At 40.6% G+C, this 20925-nt stretch overlaps 1 protein-coding gene across 5 annotated transcripts in view; it reads left to right on the forward strand.

The window, feature by feature from the left end:
- Positions 1-20925, forward strand: part of LOC111525949 (histone H2B type 1-J) — a 35268-nt gene that overhangs the window by 2895 nt on the left and 11448 nt on the right. For 3 of the 5 annotated variants that reach the window (XR_002726243.2, XR_002726245.2, XR_002726244.2), the window contains exon 2: positions 3291-3438. The gene's annotated coding sequence lies outside the window, so the exon portion shown is untranslated. The other 2 variants (XM_023191627.2, XM_023191628.1) reach the window with 2 other exon arrangements.

Consider the following 20925-nt stretch of genomic DNA (forward strand, 5'->3'; position numbering starts at 1 on the left):
TTTTCCCTTCATTTTAAAAAGGGGGATGTAATAGTACCTCTTGAGCAAATAGTTTTGGTATACTTACAACAATGTCCTGTACATAGTAAGCATTCAGTATAAGCTGGCTAATACTACTGACGCCAGTTGTAACAGTAGCATTAGAAGCCATAACTCAAGTATGTCCATAAATGGCAATAAGAAAAAGAATTGCTGTCACTCAGCACAATTTGGAGTACTGAAGTTTACTTTTTCTAGAAGGAGAGTGACCTAAGACACTGATCTAAACTGAATGTACACGGTTAATGGTTTGGATAGACAGAGATTTTAAGTAGGCAAAAGTGGAGGCTGTGTTGACAAGCAGCTTTGGGGAATGGTGATATGGACGAATTTCCCAGAATGGTCCCAGAGTATGAGAATAATGTCCCATATGAATGCTAACCTAAATTCTCACTCTTAAGAGGAGGCTATCAACAGTCAGGTACACATCAACCATGTGGCTGTTATGTAGTCTCTTTTCCTATCACCCCACTGATTGCCCAAGTGATTTATTTGTAAATCATGTGACCAGGATGATTGTAAACAATGTGACCAGGATGGCAGGCAATGGTAGAGGTGATACTTGAGCTCTGTAGTATAGACTTAGCTCACCAAGGCTGACCTCTGGATACTGATGCTGCTAAGTGCCCCATATGTCAGGGGAAGTATTATTGTATTCTTGCAAATATTTTGTCATGGATAAGGCAGGGATTTGTCTTCACTGAGATAAACACTGTAAATTTGGATATGCTTCACTTTGCTGTTGCTAGCAGGACCGCCTATGAACTTACTGAACACTTTATACCTCATATCTCAACATTTTTTGGACCCATTTCTATACATTATACAGAAAGGGTAAGGTAATGAATGGATGACCATGGGACTCAGTAGTCCTAATGTGTACCACATTCCTTATAAGCAGAAGTCTCAGTTTTTGGAAGACTCAGTTAAAGTGGCATGTAGTCATTTAGCACCCTCTTGAAGTACTGTTCAATTTTGGATGTTGTAGATGTGCTGAATAGTGACTAAGAAAAGGCATAATTTCTTCTGTAGCCAAAATGCATTGGTTAAAGAAAAGAGATGTAGGAATGGAGTGGTCCGTCTCATATTACACTTAATAATAGCCAACTCAAAAAAGTTATGCTTTTCATGTTTCCAACTCAGGGCTCTCTGCTGTTTTGTTTTAGAAAAGGAGGAGTACATACTCCCACCAGTAGTCATGGAGATGCCTCCTTGTTTATTGATTTACCAAAAATGATTTATTTTTATATGAAGTTTAAAGCAGTTTAAATTACATTCATTTGCTGGCTTAAAGAACTGTGGGAAGTCTTGACTTAATGGGAGTTGGGCTTGTGGACTCCTCCTCTGTTTATCAGTTTTCTTTTTATTTCTGTTTCCACCCCCGCTTCCCCCACTCCTCCCCTCTCTTTTTAGGGGTATAGGCAAGGAACCGTGACAGATAATTTGAGTATTTTTAAAAATACTCTAATAAAAAGTACACCTTTGGCCGGGCGCGGAGGCTCACGCCTGTTATCCCAGCATTTTGGGAGGCTGAGGCGGGCGGATCACGTAAGGTCAGGAAGGAGATCAGCCTGGCCAACATGGTGAAACCCGGTCTTTACTAAAAATACAAAAATAAGCCAGGCGTAGTGGTGCGTGCCTGTAGTCCCAGCTACTTGGGAGGCTGAGGCAGGAGAATCGCCTGAACCCGGGAGGCAGAGATTGCAGTGAGCCGAGATCGTGCCACTGCACTTCAGCCTGGGCGACAGATCTCAAAAAAAAAAAAAAAAAGAAAGAAAACCATTTTTTCCACAACACTTTTCAAAGAATGTTTTAAAAGCAATGACAATCCATAATTAGTGAGAATTCTTACCCAGATTATGGTCTCAATTCCTTTTTCAAAGAGCAGTCAGGCTACTTGGAGACTTGGGTAAATTTATGGATTTTAATACATTCAAGAGGAACAGCAACCAAATGCCGTTATTTGGATCTGGTGGGATCTCATTCAGACAAAATCAGTATAAAAAATACTTGAGACAATTCAGGATTTTCTTTCTTTAAGGGCTAGGTATTGGATAATGTTACACATCATTTTTTAAATTTTCTTAGGTGTAAAATCTTAGTGTATTTTCTTTATATCCGTATCTGTTAGGGTATTTGTGAAAATATTCATGATTAAAATCACATATTTGGGATTTCATGTTTTGGATAGTTTTTAGACTCCCTCATCTGTCAGTGTGGGTGCGGATAATGAAACAAAATGGGCAAGATGTTGGTAACTGTTGAAGCCTCCACGACGAGCCTTGGGAAGTGCAGGATTCTCTGTATTTTTGTGTCTACCACTCCCTTTCCCTTCCAAAAAAAAAGTTAAAAAAAAAAAAAAAAAAGCTGGCCAAATCAGTGAACGTATTTCTTTTTTGGTCAACAAAGGGCTACCCTGCGAGAAATCTACATGCAGAGGACTTCAGGCGACTGAACTAATGAAACGCTGGAAAGGCTGCCATTGGCACAAGGAGGAGTTCTCGGGGCCACACCCTCGTCTGTCCCGCAGGCGAATTGAGAAGCGCTTTCGCCATCTTGTGGCGATAATGGATAGGATAATGTAGCTAAAACTTTGTTTCGTTTTGTGATTTCGATTAGCTATTTCGTTGCTACGGTTTAATAATTGAATATGCAAAAAATACTATAAACCATCCCATCCCCAAAAGCCCCCCCCGCCGCCCAGTTCCCTCATCTACTTGGCAACGATTCTCTTTTTGACCAAACTCTAGGCGGCTTCTTCTGAGCCCCCTTCTGGACTAGGTGGCCACTTTGGCCTATAAAGACCTAAACAAACCCGAACGTAGTTTCTAATAGCCCCGGTCTCCTCAAGTGCCTGCCTGAGAAAACTCAATTGATGCCGCCAAAGGAATTTACCGTTTGTTTCAGTCAACGTCTGAAGATAGGGCCCTCGTCTCCCAGGCTCTGTGGAGCCTGATTTTGATATGTGCCAGTTATGAAACCCAGATGGTTTCCCACTGTCAGTGATTACTAAATAAAATCTATTTTTGTCATTTAAACTAAGGCCTGGCTGTGTTTTACCTTTGATATACTACAGTGAACCACTTTTCGTTTCCTGTGCACCTGTCTGGAATACCTTTATACAAACACAAACAAATGTGTCCTCTTTCATTCAAGTTTGCCCCCTTTCATTCAAATGATTGATGGTCACATGTTCTTCACAGGTTCTGTCTCTTGCTTTTCTCATTAACTATCTGTCTTTCTTATTGCAGGTGGAGTGGCTGAAACTTCTCAGCAGGTGCACCTACACTAGTGACCTGAGGAGAGAAACCCTAACCACACAATGGCTGCATCTTCTCTGAAGACGACACTGATGCTCATCTTTGAAATGAAGGGCAGTGTGTGCATTTCTCCATGAAGGTATCCAGAAACAGCGCTGCCACAGCTGCTGTGGGGCGGCTGAACTGCTATTCCTTTTCTAGGGTGGGATCCCCACCCTTTGTAAGGAAGGATATTGGGGTCCTAACACTGGGAACTTATCTTGTCAGTGAGGCCTTCTTTAACTGCCATCTTGTAATTGAGCACCCCATCTGTGTTTCCTGTTCCAATTTAGGCCTTTTTTTTTTGTCATAATGTACAGATCTGAAATGCTGTGTTTTACTTATTTATTGGCTTATTTTCTTTACTGTGCCACCCTCCACACTAAAAGTTTTTTGGAGCTGGATTTGAGAGTTGTGGAGTAGGTTATATTTTGATCACTTGTATTTCCCATCTTCTAGAACAGTGCCCAGCGAAGTACTTCTCTGAATAAATGAATAAAGTAATATTCCTCTGCTCCGCTGTTGCCAACTGGAATATCCTGAGGGAACTTTCTTTGCTTTCCTCAGGGGATGATCCAGAAGATGAAAAACAAATTGTCATTCCATATAGTCCTCTTCTGAGTGTTTTTCAGTTTTGTTAAAACTCAGATTTCTTCTTTTTACCTGAATGTTTTTTTGTTAATGATTATTAGCATATACAGTATTTTCTTCTATCTACCAAAAAAGGCAACTGATACAGTGCATGGCTTGAAAATATACCTGCCTTCTCTGAGGCTCAAACTCAGGATTGTATTATTTGGAAAGCCTTGTAGCCTGGTTGGATTGTGGCTCCCAAGAAATCATACTTAATATCCCTTTGAGAGCACTGATTTCTGAGTTTCCATTTCTCCCAGAAGAGAAACACTGTCTCATAAGAATTTATGTGTCGTGAAGGCTTCCTTTTTCATCCTGCACTTAGAAGGACCCAAGACTTGAGGGCTGCACTGTCAACACTATTCCTTGTTCACCCTCTCTTTTGTTCTAATTATTTATGTCTTCCCTGGCTTCAGAAATATCAGTTGCTCTTTCACCAGCCATTGTTTCCTCTCTGGCCCTAGTACAGAGTAGGTGACATAGTACAGCTGAAAGGCTGAATGCTGGCAAACTTGTCTCCAGCCTAGATTTCTCCTTATTTTAAATCTGCACTTGCAACCACATGGCCTGAGATACTCCTCTTGAAAATGCCACCAAAAGGACCTTATCATAAAAAATCGCCACCGTCTATTCAGGGCTATATATTAGGGGACAATAAAATGTGAGTCATGGCCAGGCGCGGTGACTTATGCCTGTAATCGCAGCACTTTGGGAGGCTGAGGTGGGCCAATCATGAGGTCAGGGGATCTAGACCATCCTGGCTAACACGGTGAAACCCCGTCTCTACTAAAAATACAAAAAATTAGCCTGGCGTGGTGGCGGGAGCCTGTAGTCCCAGCTTATTGGGAGGCCAAGGCAGGAGGATGGCGTGAACCCAGGAGGCGGAGTTTGCAGTGAGCCGACATGGTGCCACTGCACTCCAGCCTGGGTAACAGAGCAAGACTGTCTCAAAAAAAAAAAAAAGAGTTATTTACATTGTTTTATTTTATCCAACTTAATTTTTTTCACAGACATGTATCATTATGCTCATTTTAGAGATAAAGCTGAGACTTAGAGTAGAAAACATCCTTAAGTCACAAGATTGATAAGTGGCAAAGCCAGTACTAGAAAGCAGAATAATTTTGATTCTGAAATGTGCTCCTTCTCACGTATCAGCTCATGTTCCCTCCACATTCCTTGTCCGCATGTACCCAACGGTTCACTTGACACATATTTACAGATTTGTGCATTCCCACCCATTAGACATACATCTCCACCTCCAATGACTTGCCAACTCATATAGATTATTCCCGCACATTTGCTTTCTTTTCATTCATTCCTTCATGGATTCGTGGCACATAGCATAGTGGAGGAAATGCTGTGTCACATGTATTCACTGCTGACTTCAGAGGCTGAAGGAAGATGGCCTAGCATCTGGGGCCCTTATTTGAAAAGTTTCTGGTTTCTCCACTTCTAAGCTTCCCATCTTCCAACCTTCCTGACAGATAAGAAATACACTTCAAAGGTTAGTTTGAGAAAGCAACTTCTCAAAAAGTTTTTCAAAAGAGCTTCTATCCTTTTAGTCTGGGTTTTAAACCATTACTTGTCACTATATACATTTTTCCAGCTAAGTTTTGAAAAATTATTTCTACCGGGCCGGGCGTGGTGGCTCATGCCTGTAATCCCAGCACTTTGGGAGGCTGCGGCAGGCGGATCATGAGGTCGGGAGTTCAAGACCAGCCTGGCCAGGACAGTGAAACCCCGTCTCTACTAAAAATACAAAAATTAGCTAGGCGTGGTGGCAGGTGCCTGTAATCCCAGCTACTCAGAGACTGAGGCAGGCGAATCGCTTGCATCTGGGAGGCGGAGGTTGCAGTGAACCAAGATTGTGCCACTGAACTCCAGCTTGGGTGACTAAGCTAGATGCCGTCTCAAGAAAAAAAAAATTATTTCTACCTAGAATATATGTTTCATGCCCAACTAAACAGGTTCTTCTCTTTTCCTCATAGAGAATGTCCTGTTTCCATGCCTGGAACCTACTCCCTATTCTGTCTTCAGTTTCATCTTGTAATGCCCATTCTTGATCCCTTTGATCTATTGCTTTTTTCTAAACTCTCATGGTTCTTTAAGCCTGTTTTGCATTTTTGCTCTTCTGCCATGTACTTTATGTGGCTTCTTTTCTGAACATTTCCATCTCCTCAAGAACAGTATCACATTGTAACCTCACATACTGTCAACACGAGTTAACTTTGTTGATTTGTTCTGAAAACAGTGGAAATAACTAGTTCTCTTCTCTTTTCTCTTGTCTTTTGTCTTCTTTTCTCTTCTCTTCTGTGTTGCTCTGTCACCTAGGTTGGAGGGCAGTGGCACAATCTCGACTCACTGCAATCTCCACCTCCCTGATTCAAGCAATTCTGCCTCAGCCTCCTGAGAGCTGGGACTATAGGCGAGCACCACCACACCCCACTAGTTTTTGTATTTGTAGTAGAGACAGGGTTTCACCATGTTGGCCAGGCTTGGTCTCAAACTCCTGACCTCAAGTGATCCACCTGCCCTGGCATCCCAAAGTGCTAGAATTACAGGTGTGAGCTACCATGCCTGGCCAGAGCTGGTTCTTTTTCTTTAGAGCAACTTTTTATAGATGTCAAGGTAGAAAACAGAGAATTTCTTTGTAACTTGCAATTTCTACAGTTGGTAGCCTGCTCTGCTCAGGCCTTGTCAATGTCAGGTTTTCCCACCCTCCCAGAAATGGGGTCTTGATCTGTCACCTAGGCTGGAGTGCAGTGGCGGGATCATGGTTCACTGCAGCCTCAAACTCCTAGGCTCAAGTTGTCCCCCTAACTCAGCCTCCCAGGTAGCTAGAACTACAGGTGTGTGCTACTACAATGACTAATTTATTTTCTTAGAGACAAGGTCTCGCTATGTTGTCTAGGCTAATCTCAAATTCCTGGCCTGAAGTGGTCCTCCTGCTTGGGCCTCCTGAGTCACTGGGATTACAATAATGCCTTGTATGAAGTAAGTTTGTCTTGATTATGTTTCCTGCTCAAAACAAAATGCGACTTGTCATTTTCAAACTCTAAAATTCTTCTGGTGTGTTTTTAAATGTCTAACTATAATATCAAATAAATTAACTTTTATGACAGGGAATTGTTGCTTTGTCATTCAGCTTACTTGTCTGGTAAGCAAAATGCCTTGGGTTCAAGTTCACACAGAATTTTGTTTTTGCATTGTGTAGCCTTCCCTGATACTCATTTCTTTTCACAAAACTGTCACCCCTAGATAAAGCCTCATTTTCTTCATCTTGTAGGTTTCACACCTGACCCACAAGCATTTGGATAGTTGGGAGAAGCTTTAATGGCATAGCATTTATTTTATAATAGTATGTAAGATTGATAATAGACAAGTCAATAGCTTCCACATTGTGTTTAGGCTTTCCAGCAAAATTGGATTTAAATAACATTTAAATATTTATATTTATAAACTTAAAAAAGTCAATTTTATGTAAAAAAGTTATATTGGAGTTTATCAAACTAATATACATATATATTTTCTTTTTAAGACAGGGTCTGGCACTGTTCAGGCTGGAGTGCAGTGATGCATTCTTGGCTCACTGAAACCTCTACCTCCCAGGCTCAAGTGATCCTCCCACCTCAGCCTCCCAAGTACCTGGGACTATACCTGGCCAATTTTTTTTTTCTTTCTTTTTTTTGGTAAAGACAGGGTTTTTCCATGTTGTTGAGGCTGGTTTCGACAAACCCGTGATCTGCCCACCTCAGCCTCCCAAATGCTGGGAATACAGATGTGAGCCACCATGCCAGGCACAAACTCATATATTTTAATTTACTTTTAAATTAATCATATTACAAAGTCAATACTTTAAAGTTTATAGATTTGAATTCTAAAATTTCTTTGTTTTATTGAGATTTATACATACATGGTAAAATATTTGGTTAACTCACCATGTTCTGTAAATGATGTTCAAGTAGCAGATATCACCCTTAAGCAAGCTGGTGGAGGACTATCACACTATAAGGCAGAAAAAGCATTTGACATAATTCAACATTCATTATTGATGAAAACTCTCAGTAAACTAGAAATAGAGGAGAACTTCCTTATGTGATAAAGGGTATTTACAAAACATCTACAACTAACATTATACTTAAAGACTGAATGTTTTCCCCCTACGGTCGTAAACAAGATAGTCATGTTCGCTTTCACCACTTCTATTCAATGTTGTATTGGAAATTCTAGCTAGTGAAATTAGGGGCAAAAAGAAAGAGGAAAGAAAAGAAGGAAGGAAAATTGGAAGGAAAGAAGTAAGAATCATCCAAATTGTAAAGATAGCACTTAACCGTTATTCTCAAATGACATAGCCATGTCATGTAGAAAATCAGACAGAATGTACAAAAAGCTACTAGAGTGAATGCTTGAGTCCAGAAAGTCTGTGGGATGCAAGATCAATATAAAAAAACTGAACTGCATTTGTATATACTAGCAACAATCAAATAAAATATTTAAAAATGTTATAATAAAATTAAAATATGAAATACTTAGGGATAAGTTTGAGACAAGATGTGAAATATCTATACGCTGAAAACTACAAAATATTTCTGAGATAAATTGAAGAAGACATTAATACTTGGAGAGATAAAACTTGCTTTTAGACCAGAAAATTCAGTATTGTTATGATAACAATTATTCCCAAACTAATATACAAATTCAACACTAACCCAGTCAAAACCCAGGAGGTTTATTTGCAGAAATTGATAATCTGATTCCAAAATTAATATGGAACTGAAAAGGATCTACAGTTGCCAAAACAACTCTGAAAAAGAAGAACAAGGCTGGATGGCTATCAACTACTCATTTCAAGAATTATTATAAAGCTTCAGAAAGCCAGACAGCATGGTATAGTTGTAAGATAGGCAAGTAGGTCAGTGGAGCACAACAGAGAATCCAGAAGCAAACCAACATGTATATAAACAACAGATGTTTGAAAGAGGCCCAAAGGCATCCTGGTGGAAAAAGGATAGTCTTTTCAACAAATAGTGTTAGAAAAATTGAATATCCACATGCAAAATATAGATATATAATATGTAATATATATATATAAGAACTTGTGTCTATACCTTGTGAAAATTAAATGGTTCATACATTTAAGCATAAAACCTAAAACTACAAGACGTCTCCAAGAAAATATAAGAGAAATTTTTGTGACACTGGATCAGGCAAAGATTTCTTAGATATGACACCAGAATCCATAAAAGAACAAACTGATGCATTGGATTTCTTCAAAATTAAAAATAGCTCTTTGAAAGTCAGTGTTAAGAAAATGAAAAATGAGGCCACAAACTCGGGGAAATACTTGTAAATGCACTTACCTGATAAAGGGCTAATATCCAGAATGAACAATGCTTAATATAGTACTCTCAACACTAAGAGGATAAACAACCCAGTTAAATAAGTGGGCAACAGATATGAACAGACACTTCAAAGAAACTGTATTGTTAGCAAATAAGCACAGGAAAATACTTTATCATTAGTCATTTGGGAAATGTAAACTAAAATCACAATCAAATACCACTACACACCTATTAGAATGCCTAAAATTTAAAAGACTGAGGGTCAAGTATTGGAAAGGACATGGAGGAACTGGAACTCTCATAAATTTGTCCTATGCATGTAAAAACTATTACGGAAAACATTTTGATAGGTTCTTAAAAAGTTAATCATATAACTACCATATGATTCAGCCATGGCACTTCTAGGTATCTACTCAAGAGAAAAGGAAATACGTGTCCATATAAAGATTTGTACAAAAATACTCATAATAGCTTTATTTGTATTAGCTAAATCTGGAAATAATACAAATGTTTATCAATAGATGAATGGCTAAAATATTGTGGTATATCCCTGCAAAGAAATACTACTAAGCAACAAAAAAAACAAACTGTTGATTCAAAATGTCACTCTTCTTTTTCTTTTTGTTTGAGATGGAGTCTCACTTTGTCACCCAGGCTGGGGCACAGTGGTGCAATCATAGCTCACTGTAGCCTCGAACTCCTGGGTTCAAACCATCCTCTTACCTCAGCCTCCTGAGTAACTGGGACTATAATTGTGTGCCACCACACCCAACTAATTTTTAAAATTTTTTTTGTGGAGACAAAGGGTTGGAGGGGTGGGTGCGGTTTCTCACTGTATTACCCAGGCTGGTCTTGAACTCCTGGTCTCAAGTGATCCTCCTACCTAGGGCTCCCAAAGCACTGGGATTACAGTGTTAGCCACTGTGCCCAGCCTAAAATATGCTAGTTTTTTATTGCTGCAAAATACATTAGCACAAACTTCAGGGTCTCAAAACAACACACATTTATTATCTCAGGATAATAAATGATCAGGAGTCTGGGCATGACTTAGCTAGGTCCTTTGCTTAGGGTCTCACAAGACTAATCAAAGTGTCCCACCAGGATGCATTCTCACCTAGACACTTGACTGGGGAAGAATCCATGTCCAAGCTCACTCAGGTTGTTGGAAGAATTCATTTCCTCGCAGGTTTAGGTATGAGGACACCAGCTTCTTGCTGGTTGCTGACTGGAAGATGCCTTTAACTCTGAGAGGCTGCCCGCACTTCCTAGACAAGCTTGAAGCTCCTGGCCATGTGGACTTTCCCCACACGACCACTTAAGTCATGAAACCAGCAAGGATTGCTGAGTAAATAATTTTGCTGAGTAAAAGAAACTGATCAAAATACAGTACATGCTGGATTCTATTTTTACAAAAATGTAGAAAATATAAACTAATCTACAGTGACAAAGGTTAGATCAGTGATTCTTTTGAGATAGGGGATAAAGTGAAACAGGAGAAAGGTATTACAAAGGGAGACAAGTCCATTTTAGAGGTGATGGATAAGTTCACTGTTGTCTTTTTTTTTTTTTTTTTTTTGAGACGGAGTGTTGCTCTGTTGTCCAGGCTAAAGTGCAATGGCGTGATCTCGGCTCCCTGCAATCTCTGCCTCTCAGGTTCAAGTGGTTCTCCTGCTTCAGCCTCCCGAGTTGTTGGGATTACAGGCATGTGCCACCATGCCTAGCTAATTTTTGTATTTTTAGTAGAGACAGGATTTCACCGTGTTAGTCAGGCTGGTCTCGAACTCCTGATGGGTGATTCGCCCACCATGGCCTCCTAAAGTGCTGGGATTACAGGCATGAGCCACCGCGTCCAGCAAGTTCAGTGTCTTGATTGGGGTAATGGGTTCATATGAATACTTATGTCACACTCGTTAACATGTATACTTTATGTGCAGTTTATCATATGCCAATTATACTTTAGCAAAACTTTTTAAAAGCAAAAATGTAAAAAAAAGTAGTAATTCTAAAAAAAAAAAGATAAAACAAAATTATACCCACTGCCCATTCTGTTGTTCCTTCTACTTCTGTTAGAATAGTAGCAGCCAGAGGGGAAGCAGGAGGACCCCAGATCACAAGCAGCAGAGATGAATACATCTCAGTGGTTTATGGTGGTCTTGTCTTGTCTGAATGTACTCACATCTGACACTCCATAGATCACAAAAGAATATGAAGTCATTGGCCATAACTGGATGCAGACTCATATTCACTGTGAAAATACAACAACATGGGATACAGAATAATGAAAAGAATAAAAAATTTAATAATGACACTAACAAGAGTAAAGCAGCTTTAAATAATTGATCATTGGTTTCAGTCGCTGTACTAAGCTCTTTATAAATAGTCATATACTTAATCTCTAAAAGAGTTTTCCAAAGTGAGGTAGGAGATCACCTTTTCCAAGCACCAGTAATGACTGTGCTGATCAAAACCAGGATGCAGTAAAAAAAAAAAAAAAAAAAAAAAACCTCTGCGGAGTGGTGGCTCACACCTACAATCCCAGTGCTTTGGGAGGCTGAGATGGGAGGATCCCTTGAGCCTAGGAGTTCGATATCAGCTGGGCAACATAGTGAGAACTCCATCCCTAAAAATGTAAGTTAAAATTAGGGAGGTGTGGTGGCCCACACCTGTAATCTCAGCTGCTTGGGAGGCTGAGGTGGGAGGATTGCTTGAGCCTGGGAGATCAAGGCAGCAGTGAGTTATGATTGTGGCACTGCACTCCACTGGGGTGACAGAGCAAGACCCTGTCTCAAAAACAAAAAACCTGGGCTGGGCGCAGTGGCTCACACCTGTAATCGCAACACTTCAGGAGGCTAATGAGGGCAGATCACCTAAGGTCAGGAGTTCTAGACCAGCCTGGCCAATATGGTGAAACCCCATCTCTACTAAAAATACAGAAATTAGCTGGGTGTGGTGGCGCGCACCTGTAATACCAGCTACTAGGGAGGCTGAGGCGCAAGAATTGCTTGAACCCGGGAGGTGGAGGTTGCAGTGAGCCAAGATCAAGCCACTGCACTCCAGCCTGGGTGATAGAGCCAGACTCAGTCTCAAACAAAATAATACAAAACAAAAAAACCGGCTGAAACCAGCAGATAGTGACAAAGCAACCTCTAGTTGCCCTCACGGCTCATTAGAACAATGACACTCCCACCAGCGCCATGACAGTTTACAAATGCCATGGACATGACTCAGAAGTTACCTTATAGGGTTCTGGGAGCTCCCCACTGCCCCTTTTCTAGAAAATTCTGAATAACACGCCACTTAATTAGCATATAATTAATAGTGGGTATAAATATAGCTAGCCTGTGTGCTTCACTGTGGTTGTTTCTTCAGTTCTGGCTCCTGCTCTGACTCCTGCTCTGGACTGCTCCTGTTGCTAAACACTGCTCCTCCCCTTCCTGTCTGTTCTACTGGTGGAGCATCCACTTTGCTGTACACTGCTATTCTGGGCTGTTCTACCTGTGGGTTAGTTGTGCTTTCTGCAGCATCCACCTTGCTGTACACGGTTGCTGTAGGCTTCTCTGCCTATGGGTTAGCCTTGCTTTGTGGAGCACCCACTTTGCTGTACTATGCTGCTACTCTGTGATGCTCTGTCTATGGGTGAGCCTTGCTCTGTGGAACACCTATTATGCTGCATGCTGCTACTCTGGGCTGCTCTGCCTGTGGGTGAGCTGTGCTCTGTGGAGCACCCACTTTGCTGTACACTGCTACTCCGGGCTGTTCTGCCTGTGGGTTAGCTTGTGCTATGTGGAGCGCCCATTTTGCTGCATGATGCTACTTGGCTGCTCTGCCTGTGGGTTAGCTTGTGCTCTGTGGAGCACTCACTTTTCTGTACACTGCTACTCCAGGCTGTGCTGCCTGTGGGTTAGCACACAGGTTGCCCTTTGTTTATGGAGCAGTTTGCTGCTTCCTGTTGGTCTAGAAAGTGTTTTTAAGTTAACTCTGAAGCCACAAACCCTCCAAAATTGGGTAAGTCCCATTTTGGGGCTCACCTGTGTCAGTCTGGTGACCATAAAGGAAGGAACCATCAAAATGAAGAGACCACGAAGGGAGCATCAAGATGAGCATCAAGGTTGACCATCAAGATAAAGTTTGGAGTTGTGATGCTGTAATGCTGTATACTAGCCAAAGGTTCTTTTCAGAACCATGTTTCCTTGGTGACTGACTGGTTGTACACCAAAGCTTTGGAAACCTTTGCCTGGACCCAAATTAATGGCCAATTGGCACCATGTGGTTTCTGTGATTTCCTTGCCATACTGACCTTTCTGGGTAAACCACGAAATGAAAATGGGGCCTCCAGCTAGTCCCATATTCAGATTACGTACCCATTGCCCACTCTTTGACCATTGTCTATTAAATCTATAATGACTGGCTACTTGATATTACCATTCAGTTCCTAAATGTGTGGTTGTATGCCAGAGCCATGTTCCTTCTAGGACTGGTTAGAGTCCCACTCTAGGGGGAATTTATTGGGTTATTGTCAGTCCTACTCTACATGGCATTAGAATTGAGAGTCCTGCCCTAGGGGCTTTGTTTTTTGGTCACCTTTCTAAGATCGTGGTTTAAATTTCCACTAAGGGTTCTTAATTTGGTCAGCATTTTTTTACTTCCATATTTAAAGTGCCTTCTTTGTAACATTCCATTGGCTAGTGATGGTAGTTGCCAGCCCACTGCCCACTCATCTTTCACTTTTGTGGCACCTAATTCTTGATACCCATGTTCTTTTGTCAGGAGTCAGTGGTAATTGTCCTACTGCTCTTGAAGGAAAGGGAGGTGGAAATTTGAAACGGAAAGTAACTGGACTCTCTGGACTTAGAGGATTTCTGGGTTTAGTAATATCTCTGATAGACATAACAACAGTGAGCATCCTGAAACACTTTTTCAGGATGCTTTTTAGGCGATTAAAAAAAATTCAAATTTGATGTCTTAAAAACTCATCTTCTATGCTAACACTGTTTAGTACAAATTAATTTCCCAAGAAATTTGGCCTAAAAATGGTTCACTCTCCCTGGAGCCACCTTGGTGCCTTGATATGAGGAAGGGGGTCCTGCCAGTTCTCCAGTATAGGATTCCATCCCAACTTCATCAGGCACCCCTCTGCTTTCACCAACTAACTACAGCCTATGTGCCATACTGCCTGAGGAAATAAGTCCAACCAGTCTCACCAGGAATGAGGCCCTTTATCAGCCCTTAAAATCAAACTTACATGTGTTGTGAGAGATTGAGACATTGCTAATGGCGGGAATAGTACTTGTGCCTTTTTCCATGTCTAATTTAGCTTTATGCACGGGAAACGTTGGCTGGTATCAGAGGATCCAGAGAAGCTTATAGTTTGATGTAACTTGGCATGATTTGCAAATAGTGTCCACCTGCTGTGCTGTAGAGGAGAAACAAGGGATTTTTGAATACTGCCTGAGAATATGCTGATGGAATGACTGCTTGTAACCAGGATCATGCCATTTACTGTATGTGGGGAGTGCACTCCCAGATTTGGACCCTCAATGGGATTACCAGAGGGGTTCCTGAGATCTCAAATGTAGAAATCATAGGTAATTTGTTCAATAGAAGATATGAAAGTGTGCTTAATCCAGTTAATTATGACAAGGTTAGAGAAGTAACTCTAGGGGAGGATAAAAATCCTATTCTAGTCAGGGCTGTCTGGTTGAGGCACTCAGGAAATATTGCCAGATAGACTCCCCAGGAAGGCAAACTCTTTTATCACTCAATCTGTCCTTGATGTTAGGAGGAAGCTATAAAAGGCAGAAATGGGAAACTCAAACTCCTATAAGCCAATTTTTAAATATGGCCTTTACAGTTTACAACAATAGGCACAGATCAAAACAGGCAGAGAGAACCAAAAGAAATAATAGACAAAATGCAATTGTTAATGACTACTTTAAGCACCCTCTCCCACCTCAGGGTTAGCCAGCCTGAGGAAATTTGAGATCAGCATCTCAGATGCCCAGATGAGAGTCCCAAACTTGCTGAGCTCTGTGCCTTCTGTAAGCAAGAGGACCATTGAAAAAGGGACTGTTCTAAGCTTCAAAGGGAGCCTAGGCTACCCAAACCCATAATGGCTGAGAAAACAAGACCGATGGGACCCAAGATTCCCCACAGCTCCCACTGGACACCTCCCATCTCCATGGAAGAGTGTTAGGTAACTTTTGAAGTGCTAAATAAAAATATTTAGTTAAAATGTGTTCTTAATGAGATAATTTTGTCAAATTCAGAAACTATCTAAAGGTTGATTCAAATTATGGATTAGAAAAGGTTATGAAATAAGGAATCTTTAAGTAGGAGAGAGATGTGAAGAAAGTATGGATGTGGAGATGTATTTTTGGTAAGGAAGGTTATAAAGAATAATTGTATAAAGGAAAGTTATAAATAAAAGAGTATAACTGTCTATGAAAAAGGATCTTCAATTAAAAAATCAATATGAGAGGACTATTGCAGTAGGAAAGGAAATCTTATATGATAAACTCTTGTTCTAGAGTCAAACAACTAGGTATTTAAGGAAGAGGTAGTATAGGACAAGTCAGAAAGTCCAAGCATGTCACAGATGGTCTCTGTAAGTTGTGACAAGGTTTGTGAAGGGGAATATATAAAAGGAATTTTGTATATGATTCTTAGGAATAATTAAAAGGGAACTGTTTATAATAGTCTTTCTAAAGAATGGTTCCCTCTGTTAAAACAAGGTTTTCTGGTCAGGCACGGTGGATCGCGCCTGTAATCCCAGCACTTTGGGAGGACAAGGCAGATGGATCACGAGGTCAGGAGTTTGAGACCAGCCTGGCCAATATGATGAAACCCCGTCTCTACTAAAAATATAAAAATTAGCAGGGTATGGTGGTGAGAAAGAAGACACAGTGGAAGAGGAGTCCACCATGAGGATCCACATCTTCAGACTCCTTTCACAAACACCTTGTCTCTCTATGTCTTTCTATAAAGCAAAGGGAGTTAAGGAGGAGGTTTATGTAAGAACAGCTAGGGAATCATCACGTCTGAGAAAGTTCTAAGGAAAAATCCTACTTAAAAGGGAGCTAGTGCCCACTTGGTAAGAGAGCAAAGGTAAAAAGCATTGATCCATTTGTTTATCTAGAAATATCTGTGAACATTCTCCCTGCAAATCTGTAAAAATGCCAGTTCCTGCACCCAATTCAAGCAGTTACATGGATTTCCTGAACCATAGCCATAGAAATACTTATTGTATTTCTACATTGAAGGTATACATTTAAAAACAACTATACGAGTCCGGGCGCGGTGGCTCATGCCTGTAATCTCAGCACTTTGGGAGGCCAAGGTAGGTGGATCACGAGGTCAGGGGTTCGAGACCAGCCTGGCCAACATGGTGAAACCCCATCTCTACTAAAGATACAAAAAAAAAAATTAACTGGGCCTGGTGGCACACGCCTGTAATCCCAGCTACTTGAGAGGCTAAGGCAGGAGAATTGCTTGAACCTGGGAGGCGGAGGTTGCAGTGAGCCGAGATTGCACCATTGCACTCCAGCCAGGGCGAGAGGGCGAGACTGTATCGCAGAAAAAAAAAAAAATAAAGAAAAACCCAAGCAACCAAACAGAAAAAAACAACTACATGAAAAACTCCATAGATGGGTTGACTGTGATGGAGAGGGTTGCCACATAAAATATAGGATGTCGTATTACATTTGAATTTCAAATAAACAATGAATATAAGTATTTAAGTAACTCTCAAATAATGCATGAGATATGTTAAAAATCTGAAGTTCGAATTTAAGTGGGCATTTTATATTTTTATATGCTATGTCTGGCAATCCTAGATGAAGGAAGTCTCTCTTGCCTAACTCTTGGAAGGGCAAGCAGCTATACAAAAGTAGAAGATAATTAATACTTCCAAATAGTTGTGGGTTCTAAAAGACCAACTCTTGGAAGGGCAAGCAGCTATACAAAAGTAGAAGATAATTAATACTTCCAAATAGTTGTGGGTTCTAAAAGACAATGAAGCAAGGCAATGTTGGCTCTTTAACTGTGGAATCTTGAAAGACCTCTTAGACCTGAAATGTGAAGAAAGAGAAGAAACCAGCCTCATTATAACTTGGGGAAGGGGACACTTCAGAGTAGTAATTAAGATCAAAGATCAGACAGGTAAAATTCCTACCCTGACCCCAATTTATCATTTGATGACCTTCGGAAAATTATATTTTTGTGCCTTGGATTTATACACTTTTAAGTGGAAATTATTTGTACCTGTCTCATAATTTTTTATGACAATGTCATGTGAATTTGACTAGGAAGTGCTTAGCACAGTGTCTGATACATGTTGGCCCTGAATGCCTTATCGTAATGTGTGGGGGTGTGATTGTGTCTGTTTCATGGCATGTCTGTTTCTCACATGGTGTGTCTCTAGGTGCTAATCTGTCTCTGTGTCACTCTAGGTCTCTGTTAGTGTTTTTAAATATTCTGTTAGTATTATATTTGATTCAAGTTGTGTCTGATAGCAGGAGTTTTTTCCTATGGCCCCAGGATAGGTTGCATTAAAGCTGTATAGTGGAGAATGTATAGAAGAGAAAGAGAACACCACAGTGTATAAGTATACAATTAAGTGGAGCCATCTTGGTTCACTGCAACCTCCACCTCCCAGGTTCAAACGATTCTCCTGCCTCAGTCTCCTGAGTAGCTGGGATTACAGGCACCTGCTACCATGCCTGGATAATTTTTGTATTTTTAGTTGAGATGGGGTTTCACCATGTTGGCCAGGCTGGTCTCAAACTCCAGCTCCTGATCTCAAGTGATCTGCCTGCCTTGGCCTCCCAAAGTGCTGGGATTACAGACATGAGCCACCACACCCAGCCTACAATTGATTTTGATTGGTATATGTTGTAGTCAGTGTAGGCTGCTATAACAAAGAGTCATAGACTGGGTGGTTTATAAACCATAGGAATTTATTTCTCTCTGTTCTGGAGGCTAAAAGTTTAAGATCAGGGTGCCAGTGTGGTCAGGTTCTGGTGGGGGCCCTCTTCCAGGATGCAGACTTCTCATTGTATTCTCACCTGGCAGAAAGAACGTAAGAGAGTCTTCTGGGGTCTCTTTTACAAAGATGCTAATCCCATTCAAGAGGACTCCACCCTCATGGTCTAATTACCTCCCAAAGGCCCCACCTCCTAATACCATGATATTGGAGGTTAGGATTTCAATGTGTGAATTTAGGGGAGACACAAACATGCAAATCATACAGCATATTTTCTGTTTGAAGAAAAACTTCCTGAGTTCTCATTTTATCAGAAGATACCACATTGGGAACAAATTATTATTCAGTGATATCATGTGCTAGAAAAAGAGATCTACATATTTCTGTATATATTTGACAGAAGCAGATCAACTCTACCCAAGCGAGTGGGGTAGTTTGAGAACTATAATCCAAAAGAAGGTAAACATGGGCAAATGTCCTATTAGCTGGATATATGAGGAAGCATCACATATCAGAGTTGAGAGAAGCAAATAATCACTTTTCTCTATAGTCTATGTAGAAGGGTAGACTTGGAAATAGTCTTTGAAGAAGTATACATTAGTCAAAGCTAAAGGTGCAGGGTAGGTTACATAAAGATCCTAAGAAATGTACTGGAGATAGGAATTCATATGACATGGGTGAGCGAGACTGAAACTTCACTCTAAGGAGCAGTAAGGTAAGTAGAGGGCATGGAGGGTCTTGAGTGTCAGCAAAGGAGTTGGGTATTGATCCAAAAGAGACTAAAATTGTCATTTGATATATTTTCTCTCTATATATGTGTATATATTAATATATATCATAGTGTATCAGGGTTTCTCAGCTTTGAAGCTATTGATGTTTTGGACTGGAAAATTATTTGTCGTGGAGAGCTGTCCTTTGCATTGGACTATGTTTGGGAGCATCCCTGGCCTTTATCCACTGGATGCCAGTAGCATCTCCTCTCCAGTTGTGACAACAAAAATGTCTCTATGCATTGTCAAAAGTCTCCCAATGGGGCAAAATCACCGTGGGTTGAGAACCACTGCTTAGATCCTTCATTCATGAAAGAGGCATGCTGGTTGAGCAGGGAAGCCTCAGTCATAACTTAGACTGAGTTTTTTAGGTAGTCTATTGTCTTGTACACATATGTGTATCCTGCATCACCTGATGTGAGGCTAACCCTTCCTAATACAGTGTTTCAAATTGCATGCCTGCTTCTCCTTATATCAGCATCCACACAATGAACCAATATCAGGCTTTCTATAACAGATATAAAAAATGAGTTAAAATGTAATGTATTGATAAAATGAAAATTTAAAAATAATATCATATGTATTAGCACAAAAACCAAAAGATATCTGAAATATACCTAGTAAAATGTTGGCCATATTTCTATGTAGAAAGATAGTGTGATGCTATTGAGATCAACTAGAGAAAACCTAAATAATGGAAAGGTAATATATACATTGTAAGATTTCATCATTTTACTTTATTTTATTATTGTGTTATTATTATTATTTTTGAGATAGAATCTCACTCTGTCACCCAGGCTGGAGTGCAGTGGTGCGGTCTCAGCTCACTGCAACCTCTGCCTTTCAAGTTCAAGCGATTCTCGTGCCTCAGCCTCCCAAGTAGCTGGGATGACAGGCATGTGGCACCATGCCCAGCTGATTTTTGTATTTTTATTAGAGATGGAGTTTCACCATGTTGGCCAGGCTGGTCTCGAACTCCTGGCCTCAAGTGATCTGCCCACCTCTGCCTCCCAAAGCGCTGAGATTACAGACGTGAGCCACCATGCCCGGCCAGATCTCATAATTTTAAAGATACCTATTATAATCAAACTGATCTACAGATTCAGGAAATATTATCCAAAATCACAGCAGCTTACTCTTTTTTTTGGCAGAAATTTACAAAATAATTCCAGAATGTATATGTAAGTACAGAGAGGCAATACAGAACAAGCAAATCTTGAAGGAGAAGAATAGGTCAAGTTTTCTGTTACCACATATCAAGACTTAAAAAGCTATAGTAAATAAGAGCATGGGGGATTATTAAGTTAGATAAATAGACAAGAGGAAGAGAGTCAGAAATGAAAAGGACCGCACATATGGGCATCTGGTGTATAGAAAAAGTAAGTCTGCAGAATAAAGAGGGAAAAGATGGTTTTTTTTTTTTCAACAAATGCTGATTGGTCTTTTTCTTTTTCTTTTTTTTTTTTTTTTTTTTGAGACAGAGTTTCGCTCTATCACCCAGGCTGGAGCAGAGTGGCACAATCTCAGCTCACTGCAACCTCTGCCCCCTGGGGTTCAAGCAGTTCTCGAGCCTCAGCCTCCTGAGTAGCTGGGACTACAGGTGTGTGCCACCACGCCCAGCTAATTTTTTGTATTTTTAGTAGAGAGATGCTTTCACCATGTTGGGCAGGCTGGTCTCAAACTCCTGACCTCAAGTGATCCACCTGCCTTGTCCTCCCAAAGTGCTGGGATTACAGGCATGAGTTACTGCCCCCCACCAAGTGCTGGCTCATTTTAATACCAAATGAATATACTTATTTCTAGATAAGTGAATTCAGATAGATAGATAGATAGATAGATAGATAGATAGATAGATAGATAGA

The sequence above is a fragment of the Piliocolobus tephrosceles genome, chromosome 5, assembly GCF_002776525.5.
Source record: "Piliocolobus tephrosceles isolate RC106 chromosome 5, ASM277652v3, whole genome shotgun sequence".
In the NCBI taxonomy this organism is placed as follows: domain Eukaryota; kingdom Metazoa; phylum Chordata; class Mammalia; order Primates; family Cercopithecidae; genus Piliocolobus; species Piliocolobus tephrosceles.